The 26846-nt window shown below is 50.7% G+C and overlaps 1 protein-coding gene across 15 annotated transcripts in view; it reads left to right on the top strand.

Annotated features, from left to right (window-relative positions):
* Positions 1–2015: 2015 nt before the first annotated feature.
* Positions 2016–26846, top strand: part of NCOR2 (nuclear receptor corepressor 2) — a 256466-nt gene continuing 231635 nt past the window's right edge. For all 15 annotated transcript variants that reach the window (XM_087754366.1, XM_087754364.1, XM_087754355.1 and 12 more), the window contains exon 1: positions 2016–2355. The gene's annotated coding sequence lies outside the window, so the exon portion shown is untranslated. The remainder of the gene's footprint in view (positions 2356–26846) is intronic.

The raw sequence follows: 26846 nt of genomic DNA, 5'->3' as shown, positions 1-26846 counted from the left end.
TTTCCCGGGCTCAGCAATACCGTACAAACACATCCAGGCTCTTGTGTTAAGGAGAGGCACATGCTCCTCATTAGGAGGTTGTTAAGATGAGGGTGATGAAGACGGGATCTGGGCCAGGGAGGTTCACCACTTGCTCTTGAACCACACTGGAAGTCACTTAGCCCCACAACATTGGGGCAACCATTATTTTTGGGTATTATTGGGTAATTTGGGTATTATTTTGGGTATTTTGGGATTACTGGGTGCAGTGGTTTTGCATAATGGTTTTATAAACACCATTGGGATCTGGTAGCTGCTAGTTACAGCCAGCCAGGCTGCCAGAAGACGTAGAAATGCAAAAGGAAATCATCCCGTCTATTACAAGAGCAATGCCACCGTGAAAAGCCCATATTCACGCTGTGATACCAGCCCAGCGATTCCCTTTGGGACCATGGCCTTCTGGACCGTAGGAACATGGGCAAAAAATCCATCTGTGCTCTGGCAGGATATTTAGCATTGCTGGAAAGTGTGTTCAACCCTAAGGGGTTTTTTTTTAAATACATTTGATTATAATGTTGTTCTAAGGTCACTGGAATCTAAAAGCCTGGCTCCTGGCTCCTGTAAAATTAATGTCTTGAGTCTCTTTGCCGTGGTATGGGACTTGCCTTCCATTCATTAAGTGAAACGTCACAGATAGATACAAAAAAAAAGAAGCTCCAGCTCAAGAAATGCTAAATGGCTGGAGCAGAGACACCCCGCAATGCAACACGGATAAATTCGGTCCTTCATCTTGCAAGATAACTGGATCTTCGAGAGGAAGATTTGATCTGCTGCTTTGCTTCACAAGATGCTCAGCCTGTGAGACGAGCACTGACAAACAAGGACTTGAACCTCATGGAAGATGCTGCCCGAAATTGCTGGCCCTGTGGGCATGGGACAGCAACTTTTCCCGCTTCTCCCAGCACATCAGGCTCTTTTGAGGCAATTTGACTCGTGCCCTTGGTGTTTATGCTCACGTTTACGCTCGCACCATCTGTGCTTACATATCGAGTCGGGTGACTTAAGGAGACTGGGTCCGGGCCTGGGAAAGTCCCTCTGCCCCGCAGCGGCACAGCCGTATTGGGGCAAGGAATGCCGTGAGCTGCCTGCCCCGCTATCCCACTCCCTGGGAAAGTGCCACTCGCAGAGATGGGGCAAAAGAGAAATAAAGTGCAGGGAGGCAGAGCGGCAGGGAAGCCGTGCGTGCCCACCTCTGCCCGCGTTGCCTGCTGCCGGCTGGAGCAGGGAGGGAGAAGCGGAGGTTTGCAAGATGCTGTTCCCAGCTTTTGGGGTCTGCGTGACCCAGTGGCGGAGCAGAAACGGTGGTGGCTGAGGGGGCATGACCTTCCTCATGCCCCCCAGGAGGATGGAGGGGAAGAAAAACTGTGAAAAAGCAGGACAATAGTAAAAAGCCGAGGCTGGGCTGTGAAACTGGAAGATGGGAACGGCGTGGGAGCGACCTGGGCTGTCTCAGCGCCTGGTTCCTGGTGGCATTTGCTTGTTGGACTGTTCAGATTTCCCTGCAAAACTCAGCCCCCGGGGGAGGTTTTCGATGCGGCCGGGGTCGCAGTGCGGACCCCAAGCCGGGGCAGCGTCTTCTCCTGGAGACCCCCGCCTTGCTTTTTTCGGGGGAAACGCGAGGTTTCCTGGCTCTGCGGGACAGCCCCGGGCCGGCACCAGCTTCCCCGGGGCTCAGCCTTTGGCGGTGGCAGCTGTCAAGAAACCAAGCGGCGATCGGCCCCTCCGACACGGAGCGCTGGTGTCTGGAAAAGCACCGGCGGCAGCTTGTGCTGGGCCAGCGCGTGGCGTGGGCGAAAATCCCCGATTTTCACCAAAAAAAAAAAAAAAATTACGAATACCACTCAGCGGGGGATATTTAGGACCCGCCTGGCTCCGCCCGCCCCCTCCTCGCTGCTCGGCGCTGCAGGCGGGAGGAGCGCGGCCCCTTTAAGGCGCGCGGGCGGCGCGGCCCCGCCCCGCCCCGCCCCGCCCGGCCGCCGGGGCGGCTGTGGGGCGGCCTGAGGGACCGCCGCCGCCTCCCGCCGAGGCAGGGCAGGGCAGGGCGCTGCTGGGCCAGCGCTGCGGCGGAGGGGCGGCGGACCCACCGGCAAACCGACCGACTGACAGACAGACAGACAGACAGACGGACGGACGGACGGACGGCGAGGCTTGCGGGGGAGCAGCCCCATGGCTCTGGATTTATAAACACGGCGCAGATGGCGGGGCCCGGCCCCCGCGCCCAGCGCTGCCCCGCCGGCCGCTGAGGCGGGAGGCGAGGAGGGAGCAGCGGCAGCGGCGGCGGCGGCGATGGGGGGCGGCAGCTGCCGGCGGGATTAGGTAAGGAGGCCGGGGGGGGCTGCCCCGGGCGTGGCGCCGCCCGCAGCGGGCCCGGGGCCGCGGGCACCCCGCGGTGTCAGGCGGCGAGCGGTCCGGTCGGGGCGGGGGCCGGGCCGGGCCCGGGGCCGCTCCCGCCAGGTAGGGGTGCAGCCGGCCGCCGTTACGTAAAAATGAAAATGTGCCGCGGGAGCTGCTCGCTGCGGGAGAAACTTACTTTTTTTTATTATTATTATTATTTTTCCCTTGGTTTTTCTTTTTTTTACCCTCACGGGAAAGCGCTGCCCAGGGAGCTGCGGGGCTTGGGGGTGCCGGGGGGAGCCCCGCACTTTGCGAACTAGCGGGGATGCCCCGTCCGTGGGGTGGGGGCACCCCAGGGGCCTTCTTTTACCCCCCTCCTCTTCTTTCTTCTTCTTTCAGTTCTGCTTTATTTTTTATTCTGCTTTATTTTTCGGCTCTTGCCCCACATACGTATTTGAAGCCGGTGGTTTCACGCTTACACAAGAGCCCAGAGAAATTAATCCGCATCCAAGGCGTTGTTCAGCGCCGAATGGGAAATCCAGCCCTGGTGCCCCAGAAATGTGTCAGTTGTGTGTTGGGGAGAGGACCGGGGTCCGGGGCACGGCCAGCGGCGATAAGAACTACAGAGCTCACTTATCCGGCGATGTGGCGTTTAGTGGCTTGTGTGTAAATATTTACAGTGGGTAAACAGGGCCGGTGTCTGCAGGCAACAAGTGTATGCTTCTCTAAACCCCAGCTGCGGTCTCTGGAGTGATTGCTTTTTTCTGCCAATTCTTCTAATTTCCTGTTCCCTCTTCTCCCTCGGCCTTTCCTCCTGCTCCCTTGCCCTGACAATGCACAAAGAGCAGGCTGCAGTGGGTGCAGGCAGCTGCCTGCCATGTGGGCTGCTGCCAAAGCCACTGAAGCAGCAAAACCTACACAGCTCCGGCCCTCCTGGGGCTCAGGCTGCCTGGGGCGAGGGGCTGTGTTGACCCAATAAACCCATCCCTCTTTCCACCGCTTTGAACCCTGTGGATGTCCCTGCCCGGCGTGCCTGCAGGCGCTTCTGCCTGCGCTGGAGGGGAGGCTGGCTCTGCTCCGTGAACTTTGTGTTTTGGGTCAGCTCAAGAAGTCACCCAAGAGGACAGTGCTGCTGGAGGTGATCTGTGCAATGGGTATTTCCTAACGCCACCTTTTTGGTTCACAGGCGTTTATGTTTGAACTCTTTCTGCAGCCTCTCCCCCAGTGTTCTCACGAAGCAAAGGTTGGTGTTCTGAATGCCTGAAAACGGCAGGGTTTTGCTGAATCTGGTATTTTTAATCTGACTTTGGTGGATGTGATGTTTTTCTGCTGGTATTCCTTGGCTGCGTGGGGTGAGAGTTTTTTCCATTTAGCGTAGGGTTTTTATCAGCAAGGTTAAGTTTTAGTTTGCTGTGTGCTTTACAGATAAAGGTTTGGTAGTACTACTAATTCATAAAGGGAAGAAACGTGAGTTGGGACGACTGGGTGAGTGTTTCCATCACTTCTGAAAGCAGTGACAAAACTCCTGGAGGGCTTTAGTGAAGTTGTACTTAATTCTCTGAATTTCACTGCTGACACGTTGGGTGGCTTTGGGACTTTGCTGAGCCTCCTGTGTGCCTGTGCCTGCCCGGCTCTGCACAGAAGCCGTGCCTTGGATGGGGAATACGGTAAGCAAGGCTTGCAAAGTGTTTGGAGGCTCAGTCCCAAGATGCCATGGTAGGGAAGGGAAGTTCTGCGTGTGACAATATTTTATAACTTCAGTTGAGTAAGTTTCAGTATGAGAGAGATGACTCTTGCAAAATGCGTTTAGTTTATTGAAAGCAAATGCACTCAAACCCTAGTTTGTTGTTGCCAGAAGGGAAAAAGTAGAAGCTATTTTTGGTGCGAGAGAGGAGATGGGGCACGCACGTGTCTGGGGCAGGAAAACACTGGTACTTTGTTCTTCTGGCTTCATGTGGGTGGTGGTTTCTGTTATTTAGCTGTGTGTTTCTGCCAAGTTGCAAAACATACCTGGTTCTGAAAACCCTGCGGAGGTCAGGGCTGGCTCTGCAGAGCTGGTACCGGGCCCGTACGAGAATGCCTCCCACGCCGGCATCTCCAGCGCTGGAGAAGTGGGTGGATGCTTCTGGCTTCACACCTTTGAGCGCCAGGGAGGTGACTGGCATTTTTTCGTGACGGGATCTGGACTGAAACCATAAACTTGTTTCATGCAAGCCACCGAACAGCTGCTGCTTGGCAGTACCTTTCACTTGCTAATGGCTGTGGTTGGATTTGAACCAAGTTGCCTCGAGTGGAGGTTGTGCCAGTCCCTGGAGCAATCCTGCGTGAAATCCAAAGAGGGTTTGGTTCAGGCTGTGTTCTCGTCTTGTAATTAGGAGATCCAGTCTGGTAAAGGCAGTTCTGTTATGATTGGCAAAGAAGGCGTGCATGCAGCTATGCTGATAGCTACACGGGTTAAGAGAGCTACCTGTCTCATCTCCACAGCAGCTCTGGACTGCGCTGGCTGGAATTGGGTCATAGGAGATGTCTTCATCTTTCCTGACATGGCTGTAAATTGTTTGTCTCCTTGATGGCTCCTGGTTTCTTCCTGCTGCTGGTTCTGGTTGTTAGTGGCCTCTGCTGAAATACAGTCCTGTTTGCGGTCAAGTCACCGTGGGAGAAACCTGCTTGAAGTCAACTGTAATTTACGTGTTTGAGATATTGTCATCTTCACAGCTCTTTGGGGAAGAGGAAAGTTACGATCTCCCCAGTTTTTAGATGAGTAAGTAGGAAAGGAGGATTAAATCAGTAAATTTTCAGAAGCGGGTTTTGGGCGGCTGATTTGAGCGGTTGCGAAGGGGTGTGGGTTTGAGAGGGCCTGTGTTTGGGGTGCAGTACTACCCATCCCTGACCTGATGTCTCATTCTGACCAGATCACTAGACATAGCTGAAACCCAGGGGGGTTACATGAAGTTCAATCCGTCAGAGCAAGTCTGCTGGAGAGCTGGTGAAGAGGAGTCTCTTTCCCCATGAGTGCTTTTGCTCGTTCAGCGTGAGGGCTCGTTGCTCCCAATGGCAAAGCGCTGGTTCCCTCCTGGGTTTCGTGCCTGCGAGCAGCGATCCCCCAAATGCAGAGCAGGGGCTGGATGCAGGGGTACTCGAGGATGGAAATCCAGGGCAATGTGTTCTTAAAAGGCTGGTATCTTTGTGCAGCTGCGTTTGTGCGAACTGTGGCTTGCTTTTGTCTTCACTGAGAGATTTCAGCAGAGAGCCGGGTCAGCTCTAATGGAGCTAGAAATGAGGTATAGCAGTACCCAGTCGCCTCAGTGATTAGTGACTGAGGTTTCTGCAGCCGCTTAAGGATTTGGGCATCGTGAGGTCATGGATTCTCATCTAGGATGCTGTGGCATAGGCTCTTGCATGGTTTTGAAGGGCCCTTGCTGTGTATTGACGCAGGAAAGTAGCGGAGAATTGCTATTTATGTCTGGACTTGTGTGGACACACAGGTGTCAGGGTCTCCAATTTGCCTTGTAATGTCAAAGGGATAGATCTTTGCATCCCAGCAGAAAATGGAAATGCATAGCACTTAATGAGTATGGCTGGAGCAGAGATGCTTCCTGAAAAGGGATTGAAGAGGGGAGCTGGGGCTCCAGAACAGAGGGCATGAAAATGCCTGCAAGGGCTTGGTCAGAGTGAGGGAGGGATCTGGTAGGAAGGGGAGGAGGAGAGAAGAGCAGAAGGAAATGAGTGATTTGGCAGTTTTGGGAAGTCAACCCTGACCTGCGCACGAGGCAGCAGCAGGACTGTACTGGGAATTGAGAAATCTGGGTTGCACCCCCAGTCCTGCTGCCCACCCCACTTGTCACTTCCCTTCTCGGGGCCACCAGTTCTCCCTTCCTGCCAACCTGCCTCTGGCAACTGGAGGCTCTCTGGGGTGTGGGCTGCCTCTTATAAAATTCGAGGAGAGTGCCCGAAGAGGGGGTGTTTCTGGCGAGCAAGTGGTACTCATGTGGTGCTGCTACCCCTGCCATCTCATGGTGGGAAGCTCAGAGGTGGGGCATGGTTGTGGTTGGGCAGGTGAGAAGAGGCGCTGATTGCTGCGGACCCCGCCACTAACAGCGTGTGCTTGGCCGCTGCTCCAAATTTGGCTTGGAGATGTCCAGATTTTCCACCTGTGCTGGCAGAAAAGCGGTAAAGACGGAGCTAGGTGGCTGTGGCTGTGATTGCTAGCACAGTGCCAGGGCTGGAGGAGAGCTGGGGCACGGGGGGGACATGGGGAGGGCAAAGCAATCGGCACGGTTATGTGCCTGCTGGGTGGCACAGAGGATGCTGATAATGGTTAGTGCTCTCAACCGCTTTATAGCTGCGGAGCACTGAACAAACATTAATGAATGTAAAGGATAGCAGCTTTGTCTAGTTACAGAGAAGGGAAGTTAACTCCAAATTAACTTTATGATCCGTGAAACTGAAGGTTATTTAAAAAAATAATAACATAAATGGAAATGCTGAAGTTTTCCAGAGTCACTGAGTACGCTGCTTGTTGTTTAATGCCTTCCATTTTTTCACTCCCAGTCTGTGTTTTTGGCTTGGGAACAAATTACAAGCAATATCAGCTTACGCTTGGATTTGAACCCACATTACTCTTAGTCAGCTGAAATATTTCCCCTTATCGCCGCTCCCATAATGTTTATTTTAGACCGGATAGCATCATGGCTTTTCTGCTAGCTGTAGGGAAGAAGCCAGTCTTTGAAACAGCCCAGCACCTTGGAAAGAAATGATCTCAAAGCCAGTTTGGTTTCTGAACGAGGTACAGCTTAATTTTCCACCAAGAGGTTTATGCCAGGCTGTATCCCCAAACAGTTCGCAGCGCTAAAAACCCAGGAGGCGGCAGATGGATGAATTGCTGACAGATTTAAAATCGTATAACAAAAAAAAGCATTCAGAGGTGAGGCCAAGGCGGGAGGAAGGTTGCAGGGGGAGGTGGAGGCAGAAAGGTCGAGTAAGTTTTTCTGGGCAGGAGGAGATGTGCAGGAGAAGGCAGGCTCCAGCGGGCTCAGCCTAGGAGGGGAAGGAAAGGTCTTCAAGAGGAGGGATGTGGTGAGGAGCGTGTTCCCATCACAGGGCAGGGAGCTCTCTGTGTCCTGGACCCGTGGTGGGAGGAGGAGGAGGAAGGGGGCCGAGTCCAGCCTCAGCTGAGGCCAGGAGGAGCGGGGCTGCCCTGGGAGGAGACAATGTGGCGTGGCCCAAATGGTTTCCTCCTGTGGGAAGCGGTCCGAGGGAGAGTGCCAGCACCCGGGGAGGCAGGGGACGGTGCGGGTATTGTCTCCGGTAGCCGCAGCCCGGGCTGTGGCTCTCCCGGTGGCGCATGTGTCGAGGGAGGGAGAGCCGGCAGGATTTCCTCTCTGTGGTGCTGGCTCCTGGGTTAATAACTAACCAAGCAGTCTAGGTTTATCCTTTCATTGTGGAAGAGAATTATTTACATAATACCACTCCGTGTAATCTTTATTTAGCATTGTTTCCCTGACGTAACACTGGACAGAGTGGCGGTGCCCAGAAATGCAGTTTCGGCCCAAATACGTGGGAAGTTAACCCTTGCCGTCTGGGTAAGTGGTCTGGGTATGCTTCTCCCTGCCCGTGGAGGGAACTGGCTGTAAATTGAAGAAATAGTCCAGTGGCGTGGCCATCTGTCATGTAGTTTTTGGGACCTTTGTGTCTTTTAAACCTTGTTTTCTGCAGGCTCTGGGCTGGTGCTCTGTGCCAGTACCTGAACGCTTCTCATCAGCTTCCTAAGCCACACAGTTAAGGTTTGTCCTGTGCATGTTAGGGCAAGAGAGTGGTTTGTGTTGCACTCTTCTGTGTCTCTATGTTAAAGAAGGCAGAAGGAAAGAAATGTGTCAGCCCGTGGGTGGAGGATGACAGGATTTGGGGAGGCTCCTGGTGCGGATCATCCCATCGTCTGTGATCAGTCCCCGAGGACTCGCTGTCTCCCAGGTGGGCAGGTTTCGTCCTCCTCGAGGAGTGTGTAATTTAAAGGTCTGGAGGCTTAGGTGGTTGTGTAAAGAGCTGGGGCCTGATTATTGTGGCACATTATGGTGAAGGACTGAATCCTGGGCTTGGGTTTCAGTGGGTTGTGGTGGGAGAGTGAATAGGTGAGTAGGACGGCAAGCCAAGCCGAGCCTTCTGAAAATCTGCCTGTCCCTCCAGCTGTGCAGCACTGGCTGGAGAGGGTGGAGGGTGTCTTTCCTCTATGCCGCAGGATGCGTGGCCTTCTAACAAGCTGTGGCAAACAATGGAAAGTTGGCTTGCTTCTGAAAATATTTAAAAACCTTGTAAAATGACTTCAACAGCTACACTTTTATAGGACCGGGTCTCAGCTGTGTGGTACTTGATCACTTCGTAAATAGCTCAGTCTTTGGCCTCTGCAAACTTCTTGAACACGTACCTCCCAGTGCTGCAGAAACCCGGTTAGCACATGGTTTATCGGTGGCAGCACCTGGCTCATATAGCAGAAGCACTTTGGAGCTCTGCATAAGTGTTTACTGCCGAGCCCGTGTGATCTCTTTGGCCTGGTGTTGCAAGGAGCTGGTTTTGCGAAGGCTGTGAGTCCCCAGTGATTTACACTGGGTTACTCAGTGGTACACACACAGTCCAGGGTGGACGTTGGCATCTGACGGCCTCTCCTGTCAACCTTGCTGGAGGGCTATGCAGAGCCAGTGTCAGTTTTATGCTGGTGATGTGGATGTTACCCGATCATGCCTGGAACTTGCTGGAACAAAGGTAACTTGTTAACACCCTCCTTGAACCAATTACACCTGGCAGGGTGAGTTTGCATTGGATCAGCGCTGAGACATGCGACTGCAGCATTCCTGATCCACTGCTTGAAGCCCTAAAGCTTTGTCTACTGACTCGTCAAGCCCTTGCCGTTACCGTCATGCGATTCATGATATCATGTGGTATGTAAATCTTGGATGTGTAGCAGAGCAGTGGTGTTTGGTATCAGAGCTGTGCACTCGGCAAGTTTCTCCAGTCGTTTGCCCGGGGCTGTTTTTCCTGCATCGGGACCTTGAATAACTGTGTCCCTCTTCTCTGGCACAACAGTTTCTTCTGTTTGGCAAAGGCGATGACTCTTTCCTGTTGGAAAGACTTCCTTGATCAAGCTCTTGTTTTTCTGCAGGTACCACGTCATATAATTCCATTAATAAACTTCTCAAGCTCCCATCTTGAAAGCAGTTGCAGCTTTTTTTTTTTTTTTTTTGCCTTTGCTGTGGAGTGTCAAGCTCATGCCAAAGTCTCAGCTTCATTTCTAGGTCACTGGTCTGCCCTTTCATTTCCCCCCTCACGCTGAAGTTGGCCGGCTTGTTTTGATTTGGTAATATGTGAGGTGGTGTCCACAGACAAAACCAGGCAGGCCAGTGAAATTCATGTTTCCCTGCAGCCTTGTTCCTGGTGTGTGTGTGTGTGTGAATAATAATAATTTCCAAATGCTAGACCAGAGGTGATTAAAAACTGTCAAAGAAAGAAAATGCAGCAAAATCTGCGTTATGGGTATCTGTGTATCCAGTGATTTGGGAAAACTCTCTGAACTGGTGGTGGAAAAAGCCTTCAGTATTCTTATTTAAGGCTTTCCAGTCTTAAATACATGTGACTTACATGGGAGGTGCTGTTGAGGCAGCCTGAGTGTATGCAGGCTAGGCAGGAGGCTGGTTGCCGCTGGCTGTGTGCAGGGGCCTGGGGCTGGTAGCGCTGCCTTTCTGCGCTTGCTCTGCAGAGTTGTTTGGGGTCCCGAGCCGCTGTTGAGATGTTTTTGCATGATGTGGCACAGGCACCTGGGCAGCTGGCTCGGCTGCGGGCTTGTGGCTGGAGCTGCTGAGCGTGACTGGCAAAGGGTAAAGGGGTGAAAGGCTTCTCTGCAGCCCGAGTGGATGCTTGAGTGGATGTGAAGAGCTGAAAATCCTACTGGGGAGCACCACGCAGCGTCTGTTGCTTGCTCTGAGCAAGTACAAGTGGTTGTTTTTTACTGAGCTGCAAGGTAATGGATGTTCAGAGGTTTTTATGCAACTCCGGTGTTGGGACCGTGAAGCAGTTGTCATGTCATCAGTTAGATGCGTTGAGCATCTTTATTTTTGGAGCAAATGATCCTGCTGACAGGCATGTATAGGAGGTGTTAGCCAGCGCTTTTTTCTTCTTCCTCTCTATTTTTTTCTTCATTTGTAGGTTTTAGTCTTGGCTTGGCTTTGCTCTCTTGACAGGGTAGCTGCTAAAAAATTTTGTTGTGTTTTTTGATTTTTGATGTCTACGTGTCTTAAGATGCCATGATTAGAGATGCACGTAAAGAGCTGCTGTGGTTTTGGTCCAGAACCCATCCAGCTGCCAGCAGCGTTCCTGAGGGCTGTGTGGTGATGGACTGAGAAACACTGCAGGATTTTGGGTTTTCTCCAGCATTATGAAACAAAAGTGGAGAGAGATGTCTGTGCATACCTTAAGGGTTGTGTTTTTGTTCTGACTCTCTCGCTGTGGAAAGCGAAGGTTTGCATCCTCTCCACTGAGACTGGCGGTCATGAAATCTAGAGCTGAATGTCCTTAAACTCTGCCAACTGCAGGTGAAAGCTGAGAAATGGGGAGTTTGGTTTGCCCAGAGGTGGAGGAGTTGTGCTGCAGGGGCAGATGCAAGCTACCTGGTTTCTGCTGCTTCCCCCGCCAAAGATGGCGTGAGTTTTGCTGTGCGTTTCAATGGGACAAGAACTTTAAGCTCCATCTGCGGCTTACCGTTTTTTTGCATTTTGTTCAGTTGTGCTTTTTAAATGTCTGTGGATTTCTTCTCGGCAGGAGGTTTAATTCCCCACACAAGGTATTATTGTGTTTGTCTTGCTCTAGTTCCTTGTTTTATGCGGAAACACCTTGAACCTTTGGCTGAGTTGGAAGATGGGTGCGGAGTCAGACCCCTGGCTGCAGGCGTGGGGCTGTTCCAGGAAGGACGTGTCTGTGCACGACTCTTCAGCCTTCAGTTACCCGGCTGCCGCTTGAGGCTTTAGACGTGTTTGGCTAACACAGGCACTCCCCTGCGTTTGATCAGGCAGTCTACACACGCTTTTTTTTTTTTTGTTTTACGGAGGCTGATCCCTAGGGTAAAGAAAGCTGTAGCCAGAAACGAGTGTTCACACTTACCTTTATGAACTTCTTGCGTATATTGCCAATTAATTCTTAGGTAACTGAGGCTAAAATACTTACTGTAAAGGACATGGCCAGGAATGCTGCTAACCTGGGGCCTGATCCTTTCTTTGCTCGTTCCAGTTTTGCATAACCTTGTTAAAAGTGCCTGTGCTGTCTTGGTCATTTGCAGCCTGCATTATGAAGCCTCTCAACCAGCAGAAGAAATGTCTAAATAAATACAGCAGCTTCGCCTTGCAGTCTTGCCAAGTCAATTTAGTGTGTACGTTGAGGAGGCAGAACAATTAGTTACGGAGACAAATGGGTCTTCTCTGTGTTCTGCGCCCTCGTCACACAGCCAGCTCCCAGCGTTGCGATAAGAATAACAGTGAAATCTGTATTAAGGAACCAATTAAGGCATCTGCAAGAGAAGGGAAAAAAAAAAAAGTAGCACCTTAACATTAACCTGCTAAGAAGGGTGGAGCTGAATTGTATCTCTTAATGGCTTTGGGGCTGTCTGTCAAACAATGGTGATTTCTGCCGCCTGTTTGGCAGCATCTAGCTGCCGCCTTTTAGGCTGGTGTTTTTGGAAGTGGGGGCTTTGGATGTAGTGCTGGCTAAAGGAGTCTCCACATTACTGTCCCTCTCCGTGTTCCTATCCCAGTGCTTCTCCCTCCTGTTATATTTGACCTGAGTAGTTGAATGAATGTCTTCACCATGCGGTCACGCTTTTGGTTGAGTTGGCACCACTTTGGGGGTAGTATGGGTGCTGCAGGGAGGGGTGGAGAGCCAAGGGGCAGCCAGCCTGCAGTCAGGGGACAGTGGCTGTAACTTACACAGCCTGGTGACATTTCAAGCCTCTGTCTTCTGCGGGAGTAAAACCACAGTCCTGAAATTCTCCTCTAACTGGGAGATTTTTCTCTCAGACTTCTTCTGTGCTTCTCTCTGATGTGTCTCCCTTTAGCAGGGGATAAACCAATTTTGCAACAGGTGATACAGACCCTCACGTAGGGTTTTATTTGCATTCCCACAGCAGCAGTGACTGGAGCCTGGAGTCGTGCTCAGGCAGTACTGGTAGAAGTTAGGTCCGTTCCTGCCATGGTCTGGGCTGCTGGGAAAGTCTGTGGCGTTTGCTCCTTTTCCGTGGGCTGGAAATCGACTGCCTGGTTCAGAAACACGGCTGGGAGTGCTCCTCCGTGGCAGGGTTTGGGCTTTTCACGTCGCCTTCTGTGTGCCCGTTCCTGCTTTGTGTTAGCTGCCGGCTGCATTACCTTTGTTTCTTGAATCTTGCTTGTGCTCCTTGGGACACTCAAGTAGTCTGTGTTTTTGTGCCTTCAGCCCCGCATATCCAGGGGAGAGCTGATGAACAGCAAAGTTGGGCAGATGCCATCCTCTGTGCCCTGTGACAGCTCCTGCAAGCATCAGTTGTGGCTCAGTGAGGCACCTGATGAACAGAAAATGAGAGGGAAGGGAGGGTCCTTTTCCCACGAGAGTTTAAAACTGCTCTTCTACAGGAGCTTCGCCGAATTGCAAATTGCTATTTCTCTCCCACTTCTTTTCTAAATCTGTTGCTCTTCTCTTCTAGAAGCGGCAGTAGTTTTTACTTGTGTGCTCTAGTACATGGATGAATGTGTCTTGCAGCCTGGAGTTACTTCGAAGTAACTGACATGATGTTGATCGTAACTGGGCAGAGTGTAGCTAATGACACTTAAAATATTTGCTTGTTTGGGGAAATGCTGTAACTGGAAGTGGTCTTTTCCCAGGCACTGGAACAGATAAACAAGGTTCAGCTGTATTTGGCTTGGTGTTTGGTGAGATGGACAGCTTTCTGTCGCTTCTTTCATGGCAGGTTTTGAATTTTTAAGAGAAAACAGAGCATCTTTTTGTTTCTTTCCCCACTCAAAAACAAATAAACAAAAGCCAGGTGGGGGGCAGATCTGTGTGCATTCTGTTTATTTCTGTGTACAAATGTATCTTCTTGATGTGTCATTAACCTGCTTGCTCTCTGGTACTATTTTTAGCAGCCTTATGATCTACGGACAAGGAGCTCTTTCCAGTAAGCATTTGTAAGCAGCCCAGCCTGGGCTGGGGGTGTTTGTGCAGAGCCCGGGGTGTCCCTGGGCGGTGGGGTCCTCCCTACCCTGCTGGGGGCCCTGGAGGAGCTGGACACAGCTCCCCATCCCCAGTCCCACATGGGGAAATCTGTGTAAAGCATTACTCTTCAGCTCCTGTGACCATGGTAACCGACTTGGATACATCAAACTTGACTAATTAACCTAATGGAGAGTCGTTTCCAGGCTGAGTCTCTCCCCTTGGATTTCAGAGCAGAACTTGTGTTGTCTGATCCACCACCAGCCTTCGCGGCCAGCGCTGACTTTCTCAGGGTGGTTTCTCTAGCAGGTTTCTTGCCCGGGTCCGTCTGAGCTGGGGAGGATGGCTCTGAACCGGACTGATGTCTCGGGTGCTTCACTTGCTCTGCATTCCTCTCTCATTTTATAATACGTGAGATTCCCAGGAATTAGGGGAGGAAGGTCCCAAACTCAGATGGGAGAAACTTGTTCTGAGTTCCTCCTTAGGCTGAGTGAGGTGAAAGTGAACACTTCTCTGCATCTCTTCTATTTCTGTACTGCACTGCAGGATCTCTGCCACCCCGACTTTTGCTGTTTAAAATCTGGTCAAATCCTCAGGCTTGAAACAAAACAGCACATCCTGGGGATGTCTGTGCATGTCTTTGGGTTTCCTCATCTTAATGTACTAGTTAAAGGCATTGCTACTTTGCACTGTTTCTCCTGGGTTTAATTCTTATTTCAGTGATTGGAGCTGCAGACTGCAGCAGGGACTTAAGAGTTCAGCCTCAATTAAAAACCATCCTGTGCCAGGCAGATAGCGGCAGGCAGCACTGCTATTCTCAAGTGTCTCCAGCAGTCCATCTAAGCACCATGTGATCGGTGCGGTAGAGAAATCTGAGTAGGCAGAAAGCAGTTTCTGGGATAAACCTTGTGAGTGCTTCTCAAAATAGCCTGAAAGCAAGGTTTTGCTTTCCACAGCCGCTCTTGGTCCTTGAGGCTGGTCAGAATTTTAGGTGGATTATTAAATGTTGCTAACCTCTGATCTTCAAAAATTACAAGATATTTTTTTTCTCTTGTTTTGATGCTGCCTCTGGTGTGTTTGAACTTCAAAGATTTGCATTTTCATGTCTTTTTAACCTTAATTGTAAGTACCGGGAACTTCCTTGCTTGCGGTTCCAGGTTTCTGTATTTTTCAGCGAAGCTGAAATCACCGTGCAGTCGATGACCTCGTGTTTGACCCTTCGAAACCTCTTGGGCAGCCCAGCAAACAAATGTGCTGAGAGAGGAGCACATGAGAGTAGTCTGAGCCATTACGCTGGTCAGTCATTGACTAGGACTCTTGTTTTTCTTCCTTTGAAGATCTGCTTAATCATTGGCATTGCAACCCCCACTGCGCTGGGCACCTGGAGGGGTTCGCTGGCTGCTCCCCGTGACGTCCCGGGTGACGTGGGAGATGGCGGGGGGCTTTAGAGAGTCCAGTGCTGTAATCAGGTTTTAGTGGGGAAGAGATTGTCATTGATATCCCTGGGATTTGGCATCTATATAAATACATGAGCCAAGCTCTATTTAAGTGTGTAGGTTCACATCAGTTCATTTGTCTGGGAATAGGGTAGGGAGCATCCCACGACCGTGGTCCTTCTGTGTAGTTTCTATTCCCAATACAAAACATAGATGCTGATGAGGCGGGGCTTGCTGAGGGTAAATCCCTGTAAATGCTGGTGCAGCTGGATGGAAGCGGCTGCTTCGGACATGGCTGATTTCAGGCCTGATTGGGAGATGGCGATAAAAACTGCATGGCTAAAACTGGTACTGTCACGCTGATGCAAACCACTGCCCACGGGTCTGGGTGCTGTGTGGGTGACTGAAAGTTTGTGAAGCAGCTCTGAGATCTCACGGCTGTGAGTTGGTTTTCCACCCTTATTTACCGTAATACCTCTGGGTGACACTGAGTGTTCAGAACTGAATTCTGCAGCTGAATTTACAGGTGAGAAATGAGAATTACTTCTTTTTGTTAGGAAAAAATAAATTGGCTTGTATCAAATGCTTGTGATCTTTCCAGCTTGTGGCTTGGAAAATGGGAAAAAATTGACAGTGAGGGCTGACCGGCATGTGGAGAGAGGTAAGGTCCTGGATTTCTGTGGACCTTACTTAATGAACTTTCTTGTCTTTCATGTGCTTGATATGTTGGTGGAACTGAATTTTATTGGCAAAAATGTGGTTTGAACGGATATCTTAAATGCACTCTCAACTGCTTGCCTAAGGGTGATTTTAAGCTAGGTTTCCAGGAGCATCCCTGCTCTTGCTGTCTCTTTGGCTGGTCTGCTCTCCCCTCCTGGACCAGCTGTCTGCGTGAGGGGCATCTCTGCAGAGAGCAGCGTGCTTCACGCTCCCCGTGTACTGAGCAAAAGCCATGAAAAATGTCGTTCAGATGACAGTGATTTGGGGTATCTCTAGGAAATAATTTTCTGCTGGTGGATAGTTCCAAACTATTTCCCTCCACCCCCCGCCCCTTCCCCAAAACAAAAGAAGAGATGAAAGGATTCATTAGGAATTATTCACTCAGCTCTGCCGCCTGTCTGAGATCTGGCTGTCTGCGTTCATCCCCCAGCTCAGGGAAGGTCAGAGGCCATCTCCCTGGGGAGGATTTGCTGTTGACTGAATTGCACTCTGTCATTATCCTGCTGGATAACGAATGCAGTGGCCTCATTGGCACTGGCTTCAGAAAAAGCACGGTCATCTGCATGCGGCCTTGAGGCCAGAGGCAAAAACTTAAGGAGAGCGGCGTGGAAAACCTCCTCTTGTGGGAAAGATATGGGAAGGACCCAGGGGGTTTGGCACAGCGGTTTGCTTGCTGCGTGATGCTGAACAGGTCTGTAGCCGCTCTGGACCTCTGCGCTATCTTGCTCTTCCTCGGGAGGTGGGGGGACACAGCAAGAGGGTTTAAAGGACAAAACCCCTTCTGATGGGGGGAAACTAGTCAGATTTGCTCCTGTTTTCCTCAGTGGAAAATGTGGCATGCTTGTGACACAGTTTGAGATCTTTTAATGAGATTTAAACCATTTTTTTCCCCTGTTTGTTTTGTTTTGTTTTCAAATAGGTTTCCTGAAAGAAAAACATACAAATCCCCCTGAGCTAATTGGTGTGTGATTTGAATTCAGCTGCTACCTTGGAAGAGCTTTTCCAGCAGCTGATCTGAAAACAACCTTTCCCACAACGTTGTGGGTTGTCAGTCAGTGCTAAAGGATCTTGGAAGTTGCTGGTGGGGAGGAGAGAGATGCGTTTTGTTTGATATGCTGCATCTTTTAGTTCGAGTGTCATAAAATGCCCAGAGATGTGTGAAAAAGACCCTAATGGAGAGAGGCTATTGGAGGGATGAAAGTCTTGCTAGCTGGAAGTGACTGTGAAACAGTTGTGGGTGCTGGAGCCTGTTGGGCTGGCTGAGGAGGTAGGTAGATCTGAAGAAAGTTTACATTTTAAGCACCAATTTCAGATGTTACCCACCGCCTTGCGCCTTGATCTTCTGGCAGCTGCAGGCTAAGAAGGGCTTGAGGCTGTGCCCTTCCAGTGTGCGGGGGTGGCCAGATGCAGGCCTGTGAAGTAAAGTATTAAGCTTCAAACGTTGGCCTTCATTGCCTTTAGGCTAAGTCAGTTCCCTGGAAGATGCTGTGATAAAATTGCTGGCCCAGGTAATTTGCGTCCTGATGACGAGCAGCAGAGAGGAAGGCAAGAGTTTGTGTCTCTGCTTATTGCTGTCATCCGTCTTGCAATCAGAAATTTATGAAATGGCCTTTTGTGTTACACTGCAGTGTGTGCGAGTGCATATTTAAGTGGTTAGCAAATACATCCAGTTGCTAGATTGGATCAGATAACTGTCTAGCAAATATAGACAGTGATGGTTCACATCTGGGTGTCCTGACAGTACAGTAAAGGAGGTGGTCGTCTTAGTGAGTTTTAAATCTTATACCCGAAGCAGGGTAATAGTTGCTTGAAATCACTGTAATTCTGCCACCGGCATTAAAGGATGTAAAATTATCCTGTGCTGTAATAAAACAACTAAAAAAATACAGCTGCCTGGAAAATTCTTGTTGCTGTAATCCAGCACAAAGTGTGTGGGACTGGTCGTGAATCAGTTTAATTGCTTTTGGGGGTCTGATCCTCCAGATCCTTATCGCTGCAAGAAATCCTCCTCAGAAGGGCGATCATCTTTGGGCTGGTGTTCAGCTCTGCGATGCATGACCAAGTAGTAGCTTGTAGCATTTATGAACTAGGGCAGAAGTAGATCCCTTTATTCAGGCAGACCCATATAAGCCTTCAGTACTCTATACGAGGCCCCAAATTTGCTTACGTTATAAATAAGTATGTGGCTGCGTGCTTGTGTGTGTTTTTCTTTTTTTAAGCTGAAGGCAACCCCTTAAGCTCTTTTCTGCAGGTCTGTTCAAGCTGGGGCATGGGGAATTCCTAAGAGGATTATCATGGTTTACTTGATACAGAACTTGAACTTGAGCAATGGCTTATCTTATCAGTGATAAAAGACATGGAAATGAAGTAACTGAGGAGGCCTTGAACATGGCTTTTTTTTTTCCCCCTGCTGGAACTACAGATCTCCCAAATTCTTCCCTGTTCATAGTTGCAGTGTCTTCTGTTATCTGGTGCATACTGCCCTGGTACCACCGTGATAATTTATTATTTCCAGCGCTGTGTTTGGAGCAGTTCTCCAAGAAAACAAAAAGAAAGGGGTTGAGGGGGGAGAGCTGCAGAGGCTTAGCAAGAGAGGCTGGGCATAGCTGCTTTTGGTGGAAAGCTTTGTGCCCGGGCTGGAGAGACTGGTGCCGATCACAGCTTGGTTGCAAGCTTCTGCCTTATACTGAGCTCGGCAGGTCATTTGAAGAACAGCAGAGAGCAGACCCACTTTACCAGTGGGCTGTGAGCATGGGACTGGAAAGTCTCTAAAAGTTGTGAGTAAACTCGAGCCTGAGAACCAGGAAAGGCCCAGGAATAGGGGAAGATGCCTGGTCTGTTCCCAGTGAATTGGAAAAAGCAAACCAGTGGGGAGGGCCGGGATAATCTCTTTGGTGGCAGCTAGTAAATAAATGCAGACAAATGTCTGCTGCTGTACTCCCACTCTGCTGACCGCTTGCTCTGATATGGGGTGGGACAAAACATTTGTGCCTCCGCACAGGGAGGCGGGCGGTGAAACACCCCGACTGCTGCTGCCGGAGGAGCCTGGGCTGAGCATCGCGGCACAGCCGCGGTCTCGCCCGCCGCCCGACCCCCCGTGCCGGATACGCCTGCGTGGCGGACGGGCCGAGCAGCTGTGTGCGCACCAGGGCTGCGGAGCGGGACAGGCTGCGGCTGCCTGCTCGCCTCCCCCGGTGCACAGGGGCTGGCTCTCGCTGCCCCTGTCCTGTGCTTCGCAGGGGGAGATGCGCAATGCGCAGCAAGCAGCTATGCAGCCGGGCATTAGGAAGAAGAGAGGAGCCCTTCCACTCCGCTGGATTGCGGTGGGTTTGCTTGCCCTGGTGTCCTACACCTGCCTCGTCTGTGCTGCGTGGGAGGAATTTTATTTTTTAAGCTCTCGCTGTCACAGATTGTGACAATGCCACAGAGGTCCAGGCAGTGCCGTGCTTCACGCAGAAGGACTCAGCAGACAGTCGAAGGCTGGCAGGCTGACAGCACTTATTAGAGGTAACCTTCAGGAAATGCCACACACAGCCCTCGCTGAGCTTTCTGGCTCCGGGTGCGTACAGTATTTACACCACGCTTCTTGAGTTTCCCTTAAGGCTCTCAGCCTGCAGCTGCCTTTCTGTGCTCTGCCACCTGCCCCGTGTCCTCATGCTTCAGCGTCTGGGGTTGGTTCTGGCTGCTGGGTTCCTCTGGCAGCGACCCACCACGCTGGAGGGGGCTGTCGACACCAGCTCTTCCTCTGTGCAGGATATAAAGGTCATCTGCTTTGGCCTCCTAAAAGAGGTGCTTGTGGTAAATGTGCTTTTGGAGCCTTGGGTAAAGCCAGCAAAAAGTTTTCATGCTTGCATGTGCAGGGAATGAGGCACTAAGAAGTGCAGCACCTGCACAGCAGCTCCTTCTTGAAATGCAAGGGAATTACATGGGATCAACTCTCCTGTCTAAGCAGGTGACATGCTTGGGTGGCCGTGTATGGAGTTAAAAGCCAAAACCTAAGCACTAAGAGTTGAAAACTTTCCGCAGGTTGTCTTGATGGTGTTTCTTCATCCCAGGTGGGGTGGGAGAAAGGAAATGTGATAATATCTTGGTCTGGTAAATGACAGTGCTAAACAGCAGCACCTGAAATGCTTTGTGGTGATAAAGCCTGGACTGCGTAGGTGTGGGGAGGCTGTGCTGTGCACCTCATCGGGATGTCTGCCCCAAAGGAAGGTCAGGTATTTTCTCTGCTTCCTGGGAGAGAGATTGGAGAATGTATATCTGAAGGGTGGGATTACGGGATGTGCACAGGTCTGGCCTTGCTCTGCTGCTCTCAGGGTTGGTGGCTCATGTGTCTTCTACAGGCCGAGGAGTGACTTTCCCGGCAGCAGCTGGCTGGAGGCTGAGCTCAGGTTCAGTTGCCTGAGTCGGTTCAGCTGCTTGAGCCACCCACTTTCGTGCTGCCGCTTGTAGTGCGCAGAAGTTGTGTGTTTGATGCTATGCTCCCTTCAGCAAAGGATCGGCTGTGATGGCAGAAAACTGCCATCCTCCTGGGTGCGACCCTTTTTGGGGACGTTGGGAGCTCACTGGTGCTCGGGGCCAGTGGGTTACGCTCTGGGATGCTCCAAAGCCTGTTGCAGCACATGCATTTGCACAGTGGGAAGCTTTCCCTCCCTGCTACCTTGTGAGAATTTACTGTGTTGGAGGGGAACCCACAGAGGGGCATTACAATCCCACTTTATTATTGTTAATTTCCAATAATACTGATTCTGTGAGAGGCTCGGGGCAACTCGTTGCTTGGACTTGCTCAGTGGGGAAGAGCAGGACAGACTGCCTCAAGCTGAGGTCCCTTGGCCATGGCAGCTCTGAATCCCCTGCTCCTCTAGTGTGGATTTAATTTCCACGGTGCTGCAAATGCTTCCCCAGTGCCCAGCTATCAATTGAAAAGCAGTGGGGGGGTCTGCAGGGGGGTAGTGATGGTGGGGAATGACTTGTGGTCTCCATGGCAACCTACAGATGATAAATGGATCAATGTGCTGTTCTGCACCATGTGAAACTCCAGCAGCGCTGGCTAAATCTGGGGGCTGCCTTTGCCTGCCAGATCCTGCTGTGGGGCCATTAGTGTGAGACGGCTCAGCACGAAAGCCTTTTCCCCAGTGTGCCTCTAATAAGGGGCACTTGCCGTCTTCACTGCGGAGTATGTGGGGTTTGTGCTGGAAACCCACGCTTGGCTCCGCAGAGACCTGTGGGGTTTTGGGTGTCTTTAGTGCTGCAACACTGTGTTGGGGTTAGGTGCTGTCATGGGCAACTGCTTAGGCATCCAAGTCCCTCGGATTTGGGGACGGTAAAGAGAAAATGGCTAGTTTCACCTCCACCACTTCTTAAAACCTCCAGCTCTTTCTGCACAAGCACAGGGAAATTTATGCTTCCCTTTCTGCGAGTTAAAGGCTCAGGATCCTGGACGAGGTTTGCATTGGGGTGGTGGGTAAGGGCAGCTGCCTTTGTTCTCGCTTCTGCTTCTGGTGGTGTGGATAAACAGAAAATCTGTCTTCTAAGCTGCTGCTCCTGTGTTTTCACAGTGGCCAGATTTACTTAACAAAAGAAAATATTGATCTTCCTCCACTAGATTTTGTAAAAACTCATCTTGGTATGAAGTTTCCAATCCGCTGCTTTTTAAACAAGAGTCTTTCCAGTGCCGAGGTCTCGTACGTACTCTGGAGTCGCACCTGGCTGAGGTTCAACCAGAGGCTCCCCAGTTCTCGGCCAGAACCAGGGGCTGGTGTTACTGGAGCCAGCAGAAGGCAGTGGCCAGCTCAGCCCAGCCAGGCATGCTCAGCAGCACTTCCTTGGTCTGTGCTTTTCTGGCCGTGTGATGGGATAATCCCAGGTGTCCCCCGGTGCTTTGAGCGCTGCAAATCTAAGAGGCCGCTTTCTGTCGGCGTCGGAGGCTGGCTGCGGTGCTGAGGATCTGTGCAGGCGCGCTCATGATCTGAGGCGCTGCCTGGCCTCTGCTGCCCTTGCATCTGGGGGCATCAATGCCTTTCCCTCACAAGGGGAGGAGAACTGTCGCTTCCCATTTTACAAAGGGGCCTGGAGAGATGAGTTGCCAGAGGCTGCACCTGAGGCTTGTGATGAAGCTGGGAGTACCTTGCAGAGCTCTTAAGTTCGAGTTTTCTGCCCAGACTTATATCTGAGATGAAAACTGGTATCTGTAGGGCTCTTCTCACCTTGATTTCCAAATGCCTTTCAGGATGATTGGAGGGACTTGGATTCCTCAGCCAAGTCTGTTTGGGCAGGGATGCGGGTGCATTTCATTTCTCATTCGTGGCGTTATGTTTGTAATTTTGTTAATGCAGACAGGGAGACCTGCTGTCTGCAGTGGGGTGGAAAATCCCCGAAGTATGCTATGAAACCATTTGTCTGATGTGCTTCTGTCTGTCCGGCTCTGCCTGTAACCCCTGGCATGCCCTGCAAAGCTGTTAACGGGGTGATGGCCTGTAATGCGTTCAGGCACCCGTTTCAGAGATCACTATTGCTGCTTATAAAGGCTCGATTGTGGGGCAGTCTGGCCAGATATCTGAGCTCGTAATTCTGTGTGGTGCATTGCTGAAATGTCCAAGAAATCTGCCATCTCTGTTGCCTTGCGAATAATTTGTGGGTCTCTTGACTCCAAGCTCATAAAAATCAATAACTCTTCTTAGTTCTTTTTTCAGCAGCAGCTTGGTTAAACTCTCCCATTCTTTTGAGCTGCTGATGTTGAAAGGCCATGGCTTGTTCGCTTACCTAAGCCATGTTTTCTTTTTGCAGCAGAATTGATCCAGGCTTTTGCACAGCGCTGTCTGTCGCTGTTGTTCACCAGGACGTCGGGCTCAGGTTACCGCAGGAGAGAATCGTCCTCCCTTACACCTTTTCCACGGGCCATTGCAAGTCTTTGCTGTTAAAACTCCTGCTCCAGGGCAAAGCTGTAGAGCTTGGAGAGGTCAAAGCAGTTTGATTTTTTTCTGCTGGAGCACTGTGGTACCAGCTAACAAGGCTAAAGCAGCTGCTGGGAGCGACTGGCAGCAGCATGAGGCCAGTTCCTGCCAGCAGAACTGCAGCCCCCTTAGCCCAATAATTTGGATATGGATATGTTAATTTATTCCTGCAATTTCGAGGCCTGTCTCTGAACGCTGAAGCGTTCTGATGATCTTTGCTCCCTGTCAGGCTCGGAAATGAAGCCTGAAGTGTACCAGTAACAGCTGTGCCCTCTGTGTTGGGTTATTATCCTTTCAGAATTTAATAACGTGACACCCCTTTTTACTGCATAGCTTGTCCTTCCCTCTAGGAACAGATCGATAACAGACCTTGTATCTGCTATTTGGATGTAATTGCTAGTGTCAGCTGATGTCTGGTGCTGTTTCTCCAAACAGCCCTGGGAAGCGCAGTGGGCTGCGGGGAGCGAGGATTTCTTTTCCAGGCTGGTGCCGCACCACATCTGAGAGCCTGAAATGAAGAGGGGGTTTCGGAGAGAAGTTTCGCTGCTCCCTTCTCCTCCTGCTTGCGTTTTGTGATACGTGGGCTGTGTGTTGGGGAGGGGGAGAGAAGAAACGAAGCCTCCAAAGGCAGTGGTGGATAACTGCGGATGAGCCGCGATGCTGCATTTGGAGGACTCCAAGGAAATTAAAGCTGACTGCTTAGTGATGGTCGTGGTCTGCAAAGCATACAGATTTCTGTAGGTTATCTGTAGATGGAGGAAGGGTTTGGCTTTGCGTGGGGGGCAGGCGAGAGGGCTCTCCATTGCAAACAATTTATTCTTCCTGAGTCTTTAGGGTAATTGAAGAGGGTAATTGCTGTACTTTCATGCATCTAATCCACGGGCTGCCTGGGGAGGAAGGAGGAAATGATTCAAGTGCAGTGCAGGGGGTGCAGTTAGAAAGGGAGGTTTATTCCAGGGCTGCTAGTCCCCTGCCCGGTCCTCCCTCTTTGCTCGGGTTTCCTTCTCCCTGGTTGTGGGGAGCCTTTGCTGGGATAACTGGTGGGACGCGTAGCTGTTGGGAAGGGGAGAGGATGAGTCGTGGGTAATCTGAGGACTGTTTTTCAAGGGAGCAGTACTTTTTTTAATGAGTGGTTTTGAGGCGAGGATTATGTGCATGGAAATATAGTACTCGGAAAATACAGGAATATAGTAACTATAAAAAGTCTGCAGTATCTAGAACTAAAAAAAATACTTTATAAATACTTGCTAGCAGTGGGGTTGGCCTGTGGAATCCTACAGGGAAAGAGAAGCAGAGTGATTGATGGTTGGCTCCATCCTGCTTTATCCCTAGACACAGAGTGCCGTATTAAATATGGTTGCCTCTTGGTATTGCACCCTTAACGGGAGGCACAATATTAAGTTACGATCTGTGTAGCTGGCTGGGGGAGGTCCATGGGATGGCATTCCTGCCTCATTTCAGTCTGTGGCAAAACTCCCATAGATGGAGTCAAGGCCGGGCTCTTGCTCTGTGTTATTTGTTTAATTGCCCTGTCTCCAGAGAACGCAGAACTGCCGGGAAATGCAAAACCATTTCATTAAGAATACTTGATGCCCATTTTCCTAGCTGAGAGCTGCGTGCCATCATGGGCATATTTTTGTTTATTTATAACACCTGCATTTACAGCGCTGCGCAAATCATCTGGAGAATGGGATGAGTACCTAAAACCCGGAGGGAGGGGGAGTATTTGGAAATACAAAACCTGCCCTGTGCAGCTGCGTGTGCTTCCACCAACCAGAGCTGTGACCCGCAGTTGGCCTGTGCTATGTACTGCACTTCCCCCTCTTTTATTTTTTTTTATTTTCATTATTATCTCTATTTTTGTACCCGATTAAACTGGGAGGTGGAGGGGTGGGGGAGCGGAACAAGACAGACGGATATAATGGGGCTAAATCCTGCCCAGCTGTTTTCTCAGCAGCCATCTCCCTTACAATCCCGAGGAAATAAATGCTCCTCTTGAGGGTCCTGATGGTTAATGATGATTTGAAGAGCGCACACAAACATCTCTGCAGATGCAGCCCGCCTGCGAGATTCCGGTCGTGCAGCGAGCCCTGGGACCCCGCTCCTCTTGCATTCAGTGCGATGATAAATCATTCATAGCCTCAGCAAATGCAATTCTCTTCCTCACTCTGCACATAAACAGTCCAGGACCCTGAAGAAAGCCTGCATTTGTAGTCCTCGGAGGATGAGGCAAGCGCTGTGACAGCTGGGAGGATCTGAAATTAAAGTTACGGGAAGGGCTCGGAGTGCATGGGTGTTAAAGCAATTCTGTATGGGTGGCTTTTTGTTTTGTAGCTGTCCCAGGGTGATGAAGGGAGAATAGGGATGTATGTGCTCCTCTCGTGTCCTGACAAATCAAAATTATTGCTGTGTTTAGCCCTTGTTTTGTAGGGATCTGGTTGCAAACATTGATTGTGATGCCTTGTACGTGGCTCTCGTGTTCAGGTGATAAAGGGAGAGGTACCAAGGTGAAGAAATGGAGGGACCTGGAGTCCTGATTGTAGTTGTGCAAAACACAGGGTCACGAAGGTCTCCTGCTTTTTTTGGTTTGTTCCACCCTGAAACATGCAGCAGGTTGGCTGGGTGGAGGATGAGCCTGGAGCCAGTTACAGCTTGGAGAAGCAGCCTTGTCCAATGTTGTCCCCAAACCAGGGATGAGTGGCAGCTGTGTCCACATGAGCTCCTTACGCTGAAGCCAGTGTGGAAACGGAGGGTGTGAGGAGGAACGGGACCCTGTGTGGACACCAAAATCTCAACGCATGTTGCTTCAGACCTGGTTTGACCACCCCGCTCTCCGGGTGAGCTGACCTCCCAGCCAGCATGGCGCTGGCCCCGTTAACGTCCGCGCTTGCTTCCCCCGCCCCGTGCAGGCGGTGTGTTGGCTGGTCGGTATTCCAGCCCTAATCCCCTGGAAACCCCAGGCGGGAGGAATGCCCTTGGCCATTAAGAGCTGCCAGCTCTGGCCAGCGCGCTGAAGAGGAGGGTCACTGGGCTGGAATAACTCCATCTCTTTCTGTTTCAGACATCCAGCCCTTAGACTTCACTCCTGTCTGTGAACTAATTTGGGGTTCTGGTTATGAGTTTCACACAGCGAGCTGCTACAGGGAAAGGGAAAAACACACATGTACCTACACACGCTCTAGAAATCTGTCAGAGTTGGGCTTGCTGAGAAACTCAAGCATGACCTACTTTGAGACTGTTATAATCTGCAGGGGAATGCCCTCTGGATTAGATCAGCATGATCCTATCAATTTGTGCTTTGGGCTGGAGGAAGCACTGACTGAGTTGCTTGTTTTCCCCTTTTGCACACGAAATGAAGGAAGATTTTTGTTTTGTTTTGTTTTTTCCCTCTCCTAGCACTCAGACTTGACACCAGAGGAGGGTGTGTTTGGCAAGTGCAGCAGCTTGGGCTCTGCTTTTCCAATATCTGCCTGTGCCGAGCACCTTCTTGCTGGGAGGCATCTGTACCGTGGAAGTCCACCCTTGTTTGTGTCTACTCGATGAAGTTGGTTGGCAGAGGTTCTGGTGCTGGGCATGGAAAGATGCCTCAACCGATCTCCCCAGTACCCTTTTGATATTCAGCTGTTTCAGTCTGTTTGTTTGGGTTTGTTCTTTTTGTCTGATCTGCTGCACCGAGAGACACTTCAGTAAAATGTGAGAAATTATCTAACCCTTGTCTTTCCTCTCTTGTCACCAGCCATTGTTTATGTAGGAGCTAGAAATCTTTCTTTATTTTTCCCAACTAACAAATTGCTTCCAGAGCTCAGCAAGGATGTGCATATGCACAGCAAGAAGGAAATAAACAGGGAGGCTGCATTTAATTTCAGCGCCTGCCAGAAAGGGGGAACCCAGCACTTGCCAAGGAAAGATTTTTGGAATAGAGGTGCACCACACTTAATTTTCCAGGAGACTTTCTGAAAATAAAGAAGCTGGAATGGAAATAAAGCTTGCTGTGATGAAGAGAAATTGCTACCCGTTGGCTGGGAGTTTAGCCTTTGATTGCAGAGGTAGCTTTGCCTCGGGTGACTCTGGGGGGCTTTCAAAGAGGCTTTTCTCCCATCTGTAGTACCTGGCACAGCAAGAGGAATGAGGAGCAAGGGGTGTTCGG

The sequence above is a fragment of the Nipponia nippon genome, unplaced genomic scaffold, assembly GCF_047370975.1.
Source record: "Nipponia nippon isolate SJK-2023a ecotype South Korea unplaced genomic scaffold, ASM4737097v1 scaffold_18, whole genome shotgun sequence".
In the NCBI taxonomy this organism is placed as follows: Eukaryota; Metazoa; Chordata; class Aves; order Pelecaniformes; family Threskiornithidae; genus Nipponia; species Nipponia nippon.
The sequence above is the reverse complement of the archived record's forward strand: the minus strand, read 5'-3'. Positions and strand labels throughout refer to the sequence as shown.